Genomic DNA, 13,832 nt, shown 5'->3' with positions numbered 1-13,832 from the left:
ATGAGTTGGCCATACGTTTGTGGGTCTAGTTCTGGGGTTTCTATTCTATTCCATTGGTCTATGTGTCTGTTTTTGTGCCAATACCATGCTGTCTTGATGATGACAGCTTTGTAGTACAGGCTAAAGTCTGGGATTGTGATGCCTCCTGCTTTGGTCTTCTTCTTCAAAATTACTTTGGCTATTCGGGGCCCTTTGTGGTTCCATATGAATTTTAGGATTGCTTGTTCTAGTTTCGAGAAGAATGCTGGTGCAATTTTGATTGGGATTGCATTGAATGTGTAGATAGCTTTGGGTAGTATTGACATTTTGACAATGTTTACTCTTCCAATCCATGAGCACTGAATGTTTTTCCATTTCTTTATATCTTCTTCAAGTTCCTTCATCAGCTTTCTATAGTTTTCAGCATACAGATCTTTTACATCTTTGGTTAGATTTATTCCTAGGTATTTTGTGCTTCTTGGTGCAATTGTGAATGGGATCAGTTTCTTTATTTGTCTTTCTGTTGCTTCATTATTAGTGTATAAGAATGCAACTGATTTCTGTACATTGATTTTGTATCCTGCCACTTTGCTAAATTCAGGTATCAGTTCTAGCAGACTTCTGGTGGAGTCTGTCGGGTTTTCCATGTATAATATCATGTCACCTGCAAAAAGTGAAAGCTTAACTTCATCTTTGCCAATTTTGATGCCTTTGATTTCCTTTTGTTGTCTGATTGCTGATGCTAGAACTTCCAACATTATGTTAAACGACAGCGGTGAGAGTGGACATCCCTGTCGTGTTCCTGATCTCAGGGAGAAAGCTCTCAGTTTTTCCCCATTGAGGATGATGTTAGCTGTGGGCTTTTCATAAATGGCTTTTATGATCCTTAAGTATGTTCCTGCTATCCCGACTTTCTCGAGGGTTTTTATTAAGAAAGATGCTGAATTTTGTCAAAGGCCTTTTCTGCATCGATTGACAGGATCATATGGTTCTTATCCTTCTTTTATTAATGTGATGTATCACATTGATTGATTTGCGAATGTTGAACCAGCCCTGCAGCCGAGGAATGAATCCCACTTGATCATGGTGAATAATTCTTTTTATATGCTGTTGAATTCGATTTGCTAGTATCTTATTGAGAATTTTTGCATCTATATTCATCAGGGATATTGGCCTGGAATTCTTTTTTTACTGGGTATCTGTCTGGTTTAGGAATCAAAGTAATGCTGGCTTCATAGAATGAGTCTGGAAGTTTTCCTTCCCTTTCTATTTCTTGGAATAGCTTGAGAAGGATAGGTATTATCTCTGCTTTAAACGTCTGGTAGAACTCCCCTGGGAAGCCATCTGGTCCTGGACTCTTATTTGTTGGGAGATTTTTGATGACTGATTAAATTTCTTCGCTGGTTATGGGTCTGTTCAAGCTTTCTATTTCTTCCTGATTGAGTTTTGGAAGTGTGTGGGTGTTTAGGAATTTGTCCATTTCTTCCAGGTTGTCCAGTTTGTTGGCATATAATTTTTCATAGTATTCCCTGATAATTGCTTGTATCTCTGAGGGATTGGTTGTAATAATTCCATTTTCATTCATGATTTTATCTATTTGGGTCATCTCCCTTTTCTTTTTGAGAAGCCTGGCTAGAGGTTTATCAATTTTGTTTATTTTTTCAAAAAACCAACTCTTGGTTTTGTTGATCTGCTCTACAGTTTTTTTAGATTCTATATTGTTTATTTCTGGTCTGATCTTTATTATTTCTCTTCTTCTGCTGGATTTAGGCTGTCTTTGCTGTTCTGCTTCTAGTTCCTTTAGGTGTGCTGTTAGATTTTGTATTTGGGATTTTTCTTGTTTCTTGAGATAGGCCTGGATTGCAATGTATTTTCCTCTCAGGACTAAGGCAGTAGTTTTCAAAGTACTTTTAAAAGTACCAAAAAAGGATGGAAACACAAAACTCAGTTTTGGTTTTATATTTCTTTCAGTTTGACAGCAATGATTCAGGTACACAATTCTCAAACCATGTGAAGTGTGGGGCAGAACACTGTATACCCTGGAGACCCTGAGCTATCCATTTAATCCTAAAACAAGTGATCATCTATTGGTTATAAAACTGACTAATTAGATATTTAAGAAGTTGATGACTTTGTACTCTCTCAAATAATGAAAACAAAAAATACTCTTATAAACATTAGTATTTTAAATCTCATCAGTTACATCTTGGGGTTGAATTCCTTATGAGGGTATGCTTTGAATAGGGGAATACCGGGACATTCTTAGAAGCTTTAGCTCCTTAACTGTTCTTTCTAAGATATAAGACTTTCAAATATGCTCGTAAATATTGTTCAAGGATGCTAAAAACTTCCTTAAAAAAAAAAAAAAGGATATGTTACTGACAAAAAAGATTTTAAATGACCCCAAAAGCAATATAATCATGCTCTGGGGCTGGGATCATAAAGAAAGAGAGAGTAGAAGTCTTTTTTAAAAAAAAAAATTTAAAGTTTATTTATTTCAAGACAGAGACAGTGCAAGTGGGGAAGGGCAGAAAGAGAAGATAGAGAATCCCAAGCAGGCTCTGCACTGTCAGCACAGAGGAGGCCAACGTGGGGCTCGAACCAACAAAACCGTGAGTTCCTGACCTGACCCGAAACCAAGATGCTTAACCGACTGAGCTACCCAGATGCCCCATAGAGAGTAGAAATCTTAATGATTTAAGGTTTGAAAAAAATTCCATTGTTGGTGTTGCTCCAGGGCAGTGTTTGTGTCTCTGGATTTGGCTCCCTTGCTGAAGAAACATCTTAACATGAGTTAACCCCAGAGCTTCACTTTTCTGAAGAGACCAAATGCTTTCAGAAATCGGAAGCTAAAGTGTGTCAGCTCAGTTCTTCTCAACATCTTTTTCTTTAGAGTGATGTGTTCATCTTCCATGTACTCCCATTAAGTCTCTTCCAGGCCAAGTGGCTCCGTGTTTAAAAGTCCCATGCATGAGTAATTGGGTAGACATGCACAACATTCCACGATAATGGTCCTAGCATTGCTCCCCCTCTGATACCTTCCAGGACTGTCAGGTTCAGAGAAGGCAGTGGAAAGGGGCCAGTGATTCATGGGCTGGGCTGATCTCTGACTTTGTGCTGCCTGGCTGGTCTGTTCCTGTCCCTGTATGACCATTATTCAACCCTATGATGTATCCCCAGCTGTCTACAGCTGCTGGTGCCCTCACCCAGTCAGGTGTTCAGTGGTGCCAGCAGCTGGTAATGGCGGTGGTGCATGGGTTACTTCACCCTTGCTGTAGACACCATGCTCCCATGGAGTACTTAAGAAAGCATCAAAAGAATAGGACAAGGGAGAAACAGCTTGGAGACGGATAAACTTACACTGAACATTTACCCTAAAGAAACTCTTCTAAACTAAAAGAGAGTCTTAAATGAGAAAAAACTAAGATATCTTGGACTGGAAATTTTAAGTACCTTTACCCCACATATCCAGTGGCACCAGTCTCAGGAAAAATTTTAATTGTCATAGAAATAGAGGATATTTCAATTTTTTTTTTTTGCAGATATAAATGTGGTAGGTAAATTCTGACACTCATCCACATTTCCCTTTATAAAAATGTCACAATTTAAAAGGTGAGGATGGTAATCTTGGATCTGCTTTATCGATGAAAAAAAATCATTCACAGTGTATAGTACTTTATTATGTATGCCCCACCTTTCCACAGGGTTGATCACAACACTCAAATGTGTCCTGGTGTTATTATGGAAAAAATAAGTCCAGACTATTCTGATCCCAAAGTCTCAGAAAAAAAAAAATTCTCCCAATGACAACTTGGTATTTTGTGAATAGGGGTGGGAGGAGGCACTGTAGATATAACAATCCATTTGATACATTTTTCAGATTTCTGGGGTAGAGATAAATATGAATTTATCCTTGCAGCAGAGAAGAAACTAGAATTCCATACACACAGCCACAGCCCGGGTCACTGCATTCCATCTACCATTAAGACAAAGAGCAAAGAGATTCACACCCAGCAAGGTATGTGGTCTGTATATTACACACTCTCCAGTGATTCTTCTTTCATTTGTTACTGAATATTGTGTGCTGAGACTCATCAAACTAAACTTTTAACAGCATTTGGAAAATAAATATGTTGCCTGTGTTCTCTGCACATAGGGAGTATTATTTGCCTTTGTTTCACAGTATGACTTAGAAATGCATGCAGTTTCTCTGTGTCTCTGTCAACAAAGGCTTTTTCATCCTTTATCAGATTAGCAACGTCCAGTTTCAGTCTCAGATCTGGACCATGATCATTCCTACCATTTTTTGGTCCTTTTTTTGGTCTTTCTTCTATCAGGATCTAGCTGGTATAAATAGAAAGGACCAAAATTTGGGACTCAAAAGCCCTGGGTTCAAGTTCTATATGCTATTGTGTACTTTGGAGACATCTCTTTTCTAAAACTTGCATAAGTAAGATACTCCCATGGGGTACTTTGTGTTAACAATGTGAAAGGGGCCAAATATATTTAATAATTAAATGTGGGCACCATTCTTATTGGCATTATGCTCCTTTACTGTTAAAACTACTGAAGTGGCATATGTTGATTTGAGAATTCTTACTTTAAAAAAAAGCAGTTGAAAGCTAATTCAATACTGAAAATTATTGGAATCCCTTCTAACTAATATCCTCTTCACAAAGTCATTCACTCCCTCTTTTTTTTTTAACCTTTATTTATTTATATATATATTTTTTATATATGAAATTTATTGTCAGATTGGTTTCCATACAACACCCAGTGCTCATCCCAAAAGCTGCCCTCCTCAATACCCATTACCCACCCTCTCCTCCCTCCCACCCCCCATCAACCCTCAGTTTGTTCTCAGTTTTTAAGAGTCTCTTATGCTTTGGCTGTCTCCCACTCTAACCTCTTTTTTTTTTTTCCTTTCCCCTCCCCCATGGGTTCCTGTTAAGTTTCTCAGGATCCACATAAGAGTGAAAACATATGGTATCTGTCTTTCTCTGTATGGCTTATTTCACTTAGCATAACACTCTCCAGTTCCATCCACGTTGCTACAAAAGGCCATATTTCATTTTTTCTCATTGCCACGTAGTACTCCATTGTGTATATAAACCACAATTTCTTTATCCATTCATCAGTTGATGGACATTTAGGCTTTTTCCATAATTTGGCTATTGTTGAGAGTGCTGCTATGAACATTGGGGTACAAGTGCCCCTATGCATCAGTACTCCTGTATCCCTTGGATAAATTCCTAGCAGTGCTATTGCTGGGTCATAGGGTAGCTCTATTTTTAATTTTCTGAGGAACCTCCACACTGCTTTCCAGAGTGGTTGCACCAATTTGCATTCCCACCAACAGTGCAAGAGGGTTCCCGTTTCTCCACATCCTCTCCAGCATCTATAGTCTCCTGATTTGTTCATTTTGGCCACTCTGACTGGCGTGAGGTGATACCTGAGTGTGGTTTTGATTTGTATTTCCCTGATGAGGAGCGACGCTGAACATCTTTTCATGTGCCTGTTGGCCATCCGGATGTCTTTTTTAGAGAAGTGTCTATTCATGTTTTCTGCCCATTTCTTCACTGGGTTATTTGTTTTTCAGGTGTGGAGTTTGGTGAGCTCTTTATAGATTTTGGATACTAGCCCTTTGTGTGATATGTCATTTGCAAATATCTTTTCCCCTTCCGTTGGTTGCCTTTTAGTTTTGTTGGTTGTTTCCTTTGCTGTGCAGAAGCTTTTTATCTTCATAAGGTCCCAGTAATTCACTTTTGCTTTTAATTCCCTTGCCTTTGGGGATGTGTCGAGTAAGAGATTGCTACGGCTGAGGTCAGAGAGGTCTTTTCCTGCTTTCTCCTCTAAGGTTTTGATGGTTTCCTGTCTCACATTCAGGTCCTTTATCCATTTTGAGTTTATTTTTGTGAATGGTGTGAGAAAGTGGTCTAGTTTCAACCTTCTGCATGTTGCTGTCCAGTTCTCCCAGCACCATTTGTTAAAGAGACTGTCTTTTTTCCATTGGATAGTCTTTCCTGCTTTGTCAAAGATGAGTTGGCCATACATTTGTGGGTCTAGTTCTGGGGTTTCTATTCTATTCCATTGGTCTATGTGTCTGTTTTTGTGCCATCACTCCCTCTTTTTTAGCAGATTAATGGTTTTGGAGTTCTATGACTTGATCCTTTTTTTTTTTTTTTGCCTTCTTTCTCGCCTCTCTTTTTATATTGTCTAGTTGGCTTTGACCATCATTCAATGTGGTACTATAAATATAAAAATCAAAATTTATTGAAATGTTTTTCCCTGTTAACACTAATATTATAGCTTCTCCCCTTCTTTGCAAGCTACAAATCCCAAGTTTGTTCTGAGGCTGGTAGCCTGTGTTCCTGCCGGCCCTCTGAGTTCTCTGATTGTGGCCCATCGGGCACCAGTCCCCAGCTCTGATCTTCTGACCTTGGCTTCTGTCAACTTCCCTGCTCCCAGTACCCTTCCTGTGGTTACAAGGCCTTTCCGATTCAGCTCTCTGAGAAGTTTCTAGTCTCTTTCTTCTACCATGGAATGGCAACATAAGCTCTTCCTGTAAGATTTCCTCTGTTGCGGCTAGTTACGCATCTCTTTTTTCTGCTTCATAGACTGCACGTAAAGGAAGAAGATCACTTCAGATCCAGCCGCCCACTACTTATAAAAGTACTAGAGGCTTAAATGTGATAGCCTGAGTGGATGGCGTCACTGCAAAGTGTGTTTTCTTTCAGGCAACAGCACACAGGGACGTGCCTATATTCTCAGTCTCTCCTTCTCTCTCACCTCCCACCACCCTTTGCAGCTCCTTGTCTGAATTATGGTGTTTATTTTTTAAAAGGCAACAAAATACCCTGAAGAGAGCTCAATATAATGAGAGTACTGATAAGCAAGCTGAATTGAGACAGATTCTCACAGCGTTTCTATCAAAAAAGAAAACATATCACACTTCAACAACTAATTCTCTGCAAGAATGTTCAGATTTCAAAGTGAATCTCTGAATGGGAAAGCATACAAACCAGGCCAAGGTTTTAACATTCCACCCCACTACCTCTTTTCTCTTGTAGACATTTACCTGTCACAAACTGAATAGAAATATCCCTGTTCCTATTCCAGGAAACCTAGCTTAATAGTTCCTATGAAAATCAATAGGTTTCAACTGACAGAATGCTTAAAGAAGTTTCACTTCACTTGACACAGCTTGTTATCCGCAAGTTACTTTCATTAATGTGTTTGGAGACCTCAATTGGGCCCAAAAAGTCTATTTGAGCTAGTGATTTATTATTTTCCTCTCCGTCACTGACCAAAGGTGACCTTGCTTCACTTTTAGAGGATATTCATGAGTGGTTAAAAGTGGCTATGGCAACATTTAAGAGATGCATATGTTTAACTCAGATTGACCCAGACATCTCTCTCACGTACATCATAACAAATGGAATATGCATGGCCCATGGTCAGTTTTGTGTGTTCCCCAAGGCCAGGTAGAAAGAGACAAGAACAGGTAATCTTCAGTTTATCCAGTGGCATAAATGGTATTAACTCTATTTTAGAATGGAGGAACACAGAAATCTCCTGCAATGAAGATGTCCTGAAGATTCACCTACCAAAATTGGGGAGGAGGCCTGTGTATATTTTACAGTTTAATCTAGAGCAACCTTTCAAATTCTCCCACAACATATTTATATACTCCAATAGTTAACTCATAAGAATATAAGGAAAAATGAATAGAGATTAAAAACTAACTCACAGAATGATTAGCAAATCACAATGTGTGGTTCTTCAACTAAATGAGAAGACAGTAACAGGCCTCTTTCTTCTTTTCACACTTACAAAAATTTTTTAAAAGATAAAGGCATTCTCTAGTAAATTAAATTATTCAACAAAAGCCTTTACAGAAATGTATAGGTAATTTTACATTATAATAACTAAAATATGACAAAACTCAGACCTGGAACAGCTTCTTCATTGTAGATCTAGTCACATTGCTCCAATGGTAAGAACCAGGATAGAGCCCTAAGATTGAAAGCATTCTAAATCTAGCAATCACAAACATCCTAGACTTGTTTAAGTAGGTCATAGGATCAGAAATATTTATTTAGTGTCATGTTAAATTTGATTGATAATGGTAGTAACATATATGCCCCTTTTCACCAGAAATTTTAAAAACACTCCAAAAACAATATAATTAATTTTATTCATACAGTATTGCACAGGATGTCTGGTACTGCTTAGTGCTCAGTTTTAAATGAAACTGATGAGAACATTAGAATTGGATACAATGAAGTGGTACCATCATAATATAAAATATCTGTGTGGACTCATTATAATTAATAATAAGAATAATGTTCCCATTTATTACAAGTTTCCTGGGTGTTGAGAAATATTTTACACAAATTCTCATTTTAATCTTCACTAGAAAACAGTGAGTTAGATGTTCTTAAAGCCATTTTACAGATGAAGAAACTAAGATTGAGAGATTTATATAATCTGTTGTAAAGCCACACAAGCAGTAATTGGCAGAAATGATCTTGAACTCCATCCACCTGGCTCCAGAGCCCATAATAACAACCCGCAGCTGCCGAGCCATTCTTAAGGAAAGTCAGAATACTTACGCATTCTGAACTGACATGCCGAGATTGGCTCTCAAAGTCATAAATTCTGAATTTATAGGCTGAGATTAATTCTTAGACTCAGTACTGGGTATTTCATGAAAGGGCATGGATTTTACAGTAAGATGAATGCAATCTCTACTAAGAGCTGAGCCACACAGTTGGAAATCTCACCTGAATTCTAGAATTCAAATATTTGTCCCTAAAATTCCGGGGACACTATAAATGATTGGGGAGCATAATTTTCTTAAATCTTAATCAGCTCTTGAATATAAGCCATATTGATAGGGCTGAAGTGCCACTATTTAGATATACCCTCAGGGATGTACTCCTAAGGAAGAAAGGTAAAGCATGTGACTCTCTCCTGAAATAGTAACTACATTATCACTATGCCATTCTTCAAAAGTTGTGATTCCTTTCAACTCAGCAGAATTCAGTCCAAACTGAAGGTTCCATCTGCTTAATCTGTTCAAATTTTGACACTTTTTTGAATCTATTTTTCTCATTTTATGTAGTTTTAAGTTCAGCATATTCAAAAGTCATGTAATATCAGTAAAAAGGTTCTACCTTGTAAATCACTGGTTGTCCTAATAGCTGTATCTATCAGAATCCTTTAACGCCCCAAAGTTGTTAATCTGAGGAAGTAGCTTAGTAAATCTTTCTTCTCTACTTCAATTTCTTCTAAATATCACAAAAAAATGGAGATGATGAAGGGCTCAGGCATGAAGGAAAAAAAGTCTTGTTTCCTTCACCATTGACTCATATTTTACAAAGTTCACAGTAAAAATCCCATTGATATCTGCCAATCAATTAGTTCTTACATGCAAGGTAATGAAGTACTTATGGGCAGTAAGATATGGCACTGCCTGCGAACCTGTAACTGTTTCAAAATAAAAAATTTACAAAACAGGCTACCTTTTTCTTAAGAGGTAAGTATGGATGCCACTCCTAGAGATTTGATGACTACTTCAGTACAAGGACCATTAATTCTAAGTGGAAAAAAAATTAAACAAATGCATGACCACAAAAGCCTTTTAATTCATTTCTCTCTCTTGTTTCCTCTTACTGTCCCCAAAGCTTTATCATTATAATGACTGAGATGAATTATAATGAATGAGATGAATGGATATTGTTTCTGGAAATGTCCAGGTACAAAGTTGATTTGACTATAATTTTCTGTTTTCTGGCACTTCAGTGCCAGTCACTGATGTTTATCATAACAATTAGAAACTGCGTGATTTAGAAATGCTTTTTGAATGGCCAGAAGAAAGGCTAAGGTATGAAAAATAGGATCTCAATGTTGAAGTATGTTTTAACCCAAATTTTTGGTATGACAATTTTCATATATACTAAAATGCTGAAATACCAGCATGAAATACTGTCCTAAATTCAGTAATTGTTGATTTTTCCATATTTTCTTTCCCCTTATGGACACACACATACTCACACATACTTTTTTATTGTTTAACTATTTGAAAGTAAGTTGCAGACATTATTACCTTGGTTGATACGTGTTTTTTAAAATTTTTTAATGTTTGTATTTATTTGAGAGAGAGAGAAAGATAGGACACAAGTGGGGGAGGGGCAGAGATAGAGGGAGATACAGAATCTGAAGCAGGCTCCAGGCTCTGAGCTGTCAGCACAGAGCCCTATGTGGGGCTTGAACGCATGAGCTGCGAGATCATGACCTGAGCTGAAATTGGACACTCAACTGACTGAGCCACCCAGGCACCTCGATATGTATTTTAATGTATACTAATTCTAAGAAATATAGTTATCTATATATAAAGTGCATGGTATTATATCCATGTATAAAATATATGGTAATTAAAAATATTTTTATTATATGTTTATTTCCCATAAAGATATTTTATTTGTTAAAATACCCAATGGCCTAAACACAACAATTAACTTTAGGTTTATTATCAGTATTAAGTCTGTCCTGTACCTGACCACCAAAGAGATATGGATTTCTCCAGAAGGGCTGGTGTTTTAGTCTGTCTTCCTATAGGTAAATTAGAGTTGTTGTCTATCACTCAGACATGTGAGTGCCTAATGGATTCTCAGTGATGAATTGGGAGTAAGTCTCTTATTGCCAATGTAAACTAAATCCTCCCCCAAATATTAAGCTGCGAAAAAAGTACATAATATTGCCATAAAATAAACTTGGGTCCTGAAAAAGTATTTAAACAGATCCTAGGAGAGAAGATAATTGTCATCAAATAATTAACTGTAAAAGAGATGGGAAATCTTTCTTGGACTTAAAAATGTTCATATGTGAATTTAATCACCTATAACCTGGGTAAGTTTTCTTAGGTTTATTAAACTTTCTTGAATGTGATAATTAGTTTCACTCATCCTCAGATAAAATACTGAATGGCATATTTTGAAATTCACCTTAGAAGTGTTCTCTTATAGATCATATAATGGGCACAAACGTGCCCCCCCCCCCAAAAAAAAGACATGTTAAAGTCCTAACCACCAGCACTTCTGAAAGTGACTTGATTTGGAAAGTGGGTTGTTGTAGATGTAAGTAGTTAATGTAGGATGATGTCATAGTGGAGCAGGGCCAACTTCTAATCCAGTAGGGATGGTGTCATTGTAAGAGGACAATTTGAACACAGACAATGCACAGAGGGAAGATGAGATGGCACATAGGGGGAAGATGGCCATGTACCAATGAAGACAGAGATTAGAGTGACACATCTGCAAGTCAGGCTTCTGTCACCAGAAGCAAGGAGAGAGCCATGGAACAGGTTCTCCCTCAGTGCCCTCACCAAGAGTCAACCCTGCCAAAACCTTGACTTCAGACTTCTGGCCTCCAAACTCTAAGAGAACAAATTTCCATTCTTTTAAGCCTTCCAGTTTGGGGCAGTTTATTACACCACACCCAGGAAATTCTCACAGCTGGCTGATAATAGATGATAGATAAGCAGACAGACAGACAATCTTTCAGACCTTTTAGGTTTATGTCCAGTTGTAAAATGAGGACCTGAGGAACTTACAAGTGAAGCAGTATAGTGGTCCCAAAGTTATTAGTTGAACCACATAAAATTACCATTAAAAAAATTTTTTTTTAATTTTAGAGGGGGTAGGGGCAAAGGGTTGGGAAGAAAGAGAGAGAGAAAGAGAGAGAGAGAGAGAAAGAGAGGGAGAGAGAGAGAGAGAGTGAGAGAGAGAGAGAGAGAGAGAGAGAGAGAGAGAGAGAGAACCTTAAGCAGGATCCACACTCAGAGCTGAGCCCAACACGGGGCTCAATCCTATGACCCTGGGATCATGACCTGAACCAAAATCAACAGTTGGATGCTCAACCAACTGAGCCCCACAAGTGCCTTAAAATTACCATTTTTGTAGGTAAAAAAAATGATTTAATAGAGGCAGTTTCATGTGGCTCAATCTAATAAATAGATTACATAAATAATTCAAGTTTTCTAAAGCCCCCTTTTCTTTTTTCTTTTGTTTTAATGTTTATTTATTTTTGAGAGAGAGAGAGAGAGAGAGACAGAGACAGAGAGAGAGAGAAAACACATGAGCAGGTGAGTGGCAGAGAGAGAGGGAGACACAGAATCCAAAGCAGGCTCTGGGCTCTGAGCTATCAGCACAGAGCCTGATGCAGGGCTTGGACTCACGAACCGTGAGATCATGACCTAAGCCAAAGTCAGACACTTAACTGACTGAGCCACCCAGGCGCCCCTAAAGCCCCCTTTGCCCTGAAAGAGATCTTTAACTGAATTCACTAGGAAAATACTTTATTTTCCCTGCATTGCTTTTCTTCTCTAAATAGATTCTTAGGCTTCATTCATTTATTTCATTTAGATAAGGAAGTTGTATCTTCATGACCTATATGAAATTAAACACTGGAGGCAATTGCTTTCTGAGATTTTGCCTACTATTTCTCTTGTTTACACATCTCTGTGAATAGTTTATTCTAGGAGACAATGCTGGAGATTCCACCCAATTGACGTTCAAAACTTGGGTTTCCCCAGGGGATTTTCTCTTATTCCATTTGGCACAGCAGTAACTGTGTTTGACAACATCTGCCTTCTAGCACCGCTCTGCAGCTCAATCTGACACTTGGTTCCCGTCCACATTTTCTTCCTGCCTGTCTTCTAGGGAAGATGTTTCCACAACGGAGGTGGAGAAGAGAAGACAGCAAGGGCAAACCAGAGCTTTAGTTTCCCAATGAATGAGTCACAAACTCGCCAAATGTCTTCGCCTGTCCCTTATTCCAATTCATTCAAACATTTTTTACATAATCCAATATTTTCTAAACCAGCCCTCTGTCTTTTGGGATTCTGAGCACTCTGATGTCAGTTTTGAGTGTTTCTTTTCCTAGACCTTCATACGGCGAATCCTTTTCAGAGTTTCCTCAACTACGAAAATAAAATAACCACTTACAAATTTTACTGACAATTTTTTTTAACCAGCAGGAAAGAAGATAGCCAAGTCCAGAAACATCTCTTGTGTGACCACTGCTAGAGCATGCCAACTTATTTTCATAGAAAGCAGATATTTAATAGGAAGTTCATTTCATAAAATTTTAATAATCCTAATTCAAATAAATGTTATGACTCTAAGAAATTGATTTAAGAGAAAATTCCAAAACTTACCAATCAGAAGATTCCTCTACATTCTGGAATACCTTAAGTCATTGCCTACACCAGGTAGGAAATCCAGAATATAGGGTTTATAGCAGCAACTGCCATTTAAATTATTAAATTATTTTTCAATTAGACTCTTTGTTATTTTGCTGTGACTTTAAATTCTAACAGATTATTTCAAAATGTCATTCTACTTCTCAATAGAAAAAAATCCCATGCCATTATTCTCTTCTTCATTATATGAGATTCTAAAATTTCCCTGTGTCAGACAATATACATAAACAGCTGGTGATATTAAGCTGACTTTAGAAAAAAAATCCCTTGGCCTAAAAGAGGTATTACTTGACTACAAAATTTATATTTCTCTCCTCAGCATACTTTACAGCTGGGTTTTCAGAAGTATATAAATTTCACATATGTGTTCACATAGAATTTGAGAAAGGAAGAATGTGTGTTTTTGTGGTTTTGTAAGGGGAAATTCCCTAGGGACAGAGAGTGCCAGTAGGGCATTAAAGTGACAAATACTCCCCGGGGTGCAGAAACTACCATGAGGTAGTGTTAGATGCTGCCATTTGTATCATGAACTCTCACCTGCTGCATTTCATACTCATTAGAGATGAGCCTAAGTACCTTTGCCCCC

The 13,832-nt window shown here is 37.8% G+C and overlaps 1 protein-coding gene across 2 annotated transcripts in view; it reads right to left on the bottom strand.

Annotated features, from left to right (window-relative positions):
* CAMK4 (calcium/calmodulin dependent protein kinase IV) overlaps positions 1–13,832 on the bottom strand; it is a 217,309-nt gene that overhangs the window by 98,342 nt on the left and 105,135 nt on the right. The window lies entirely within an intron of this gene.

This window comes from Prionailurus bengalensis, chromosome A1 (genome assembly GCF_016509475.1).
Source record: "Prionailurus bengalensis isolate Pbe53 chromosome A1, Fcat_Pben_1.1_paternal_pri, whole genome shotgun sequence".
NCBI classification, from domain to species: Eukaryota; Metazoa; Chordata; class Mammalia; order Carnivora; family Felidae; genus Prionailurus; species Prionailurus bengalensis.
The sequence above is the reverse complement of the archived record's forward strand: the minus strand, read 5'-3'. Positions and strand labels throughout refer to the sequence as shown.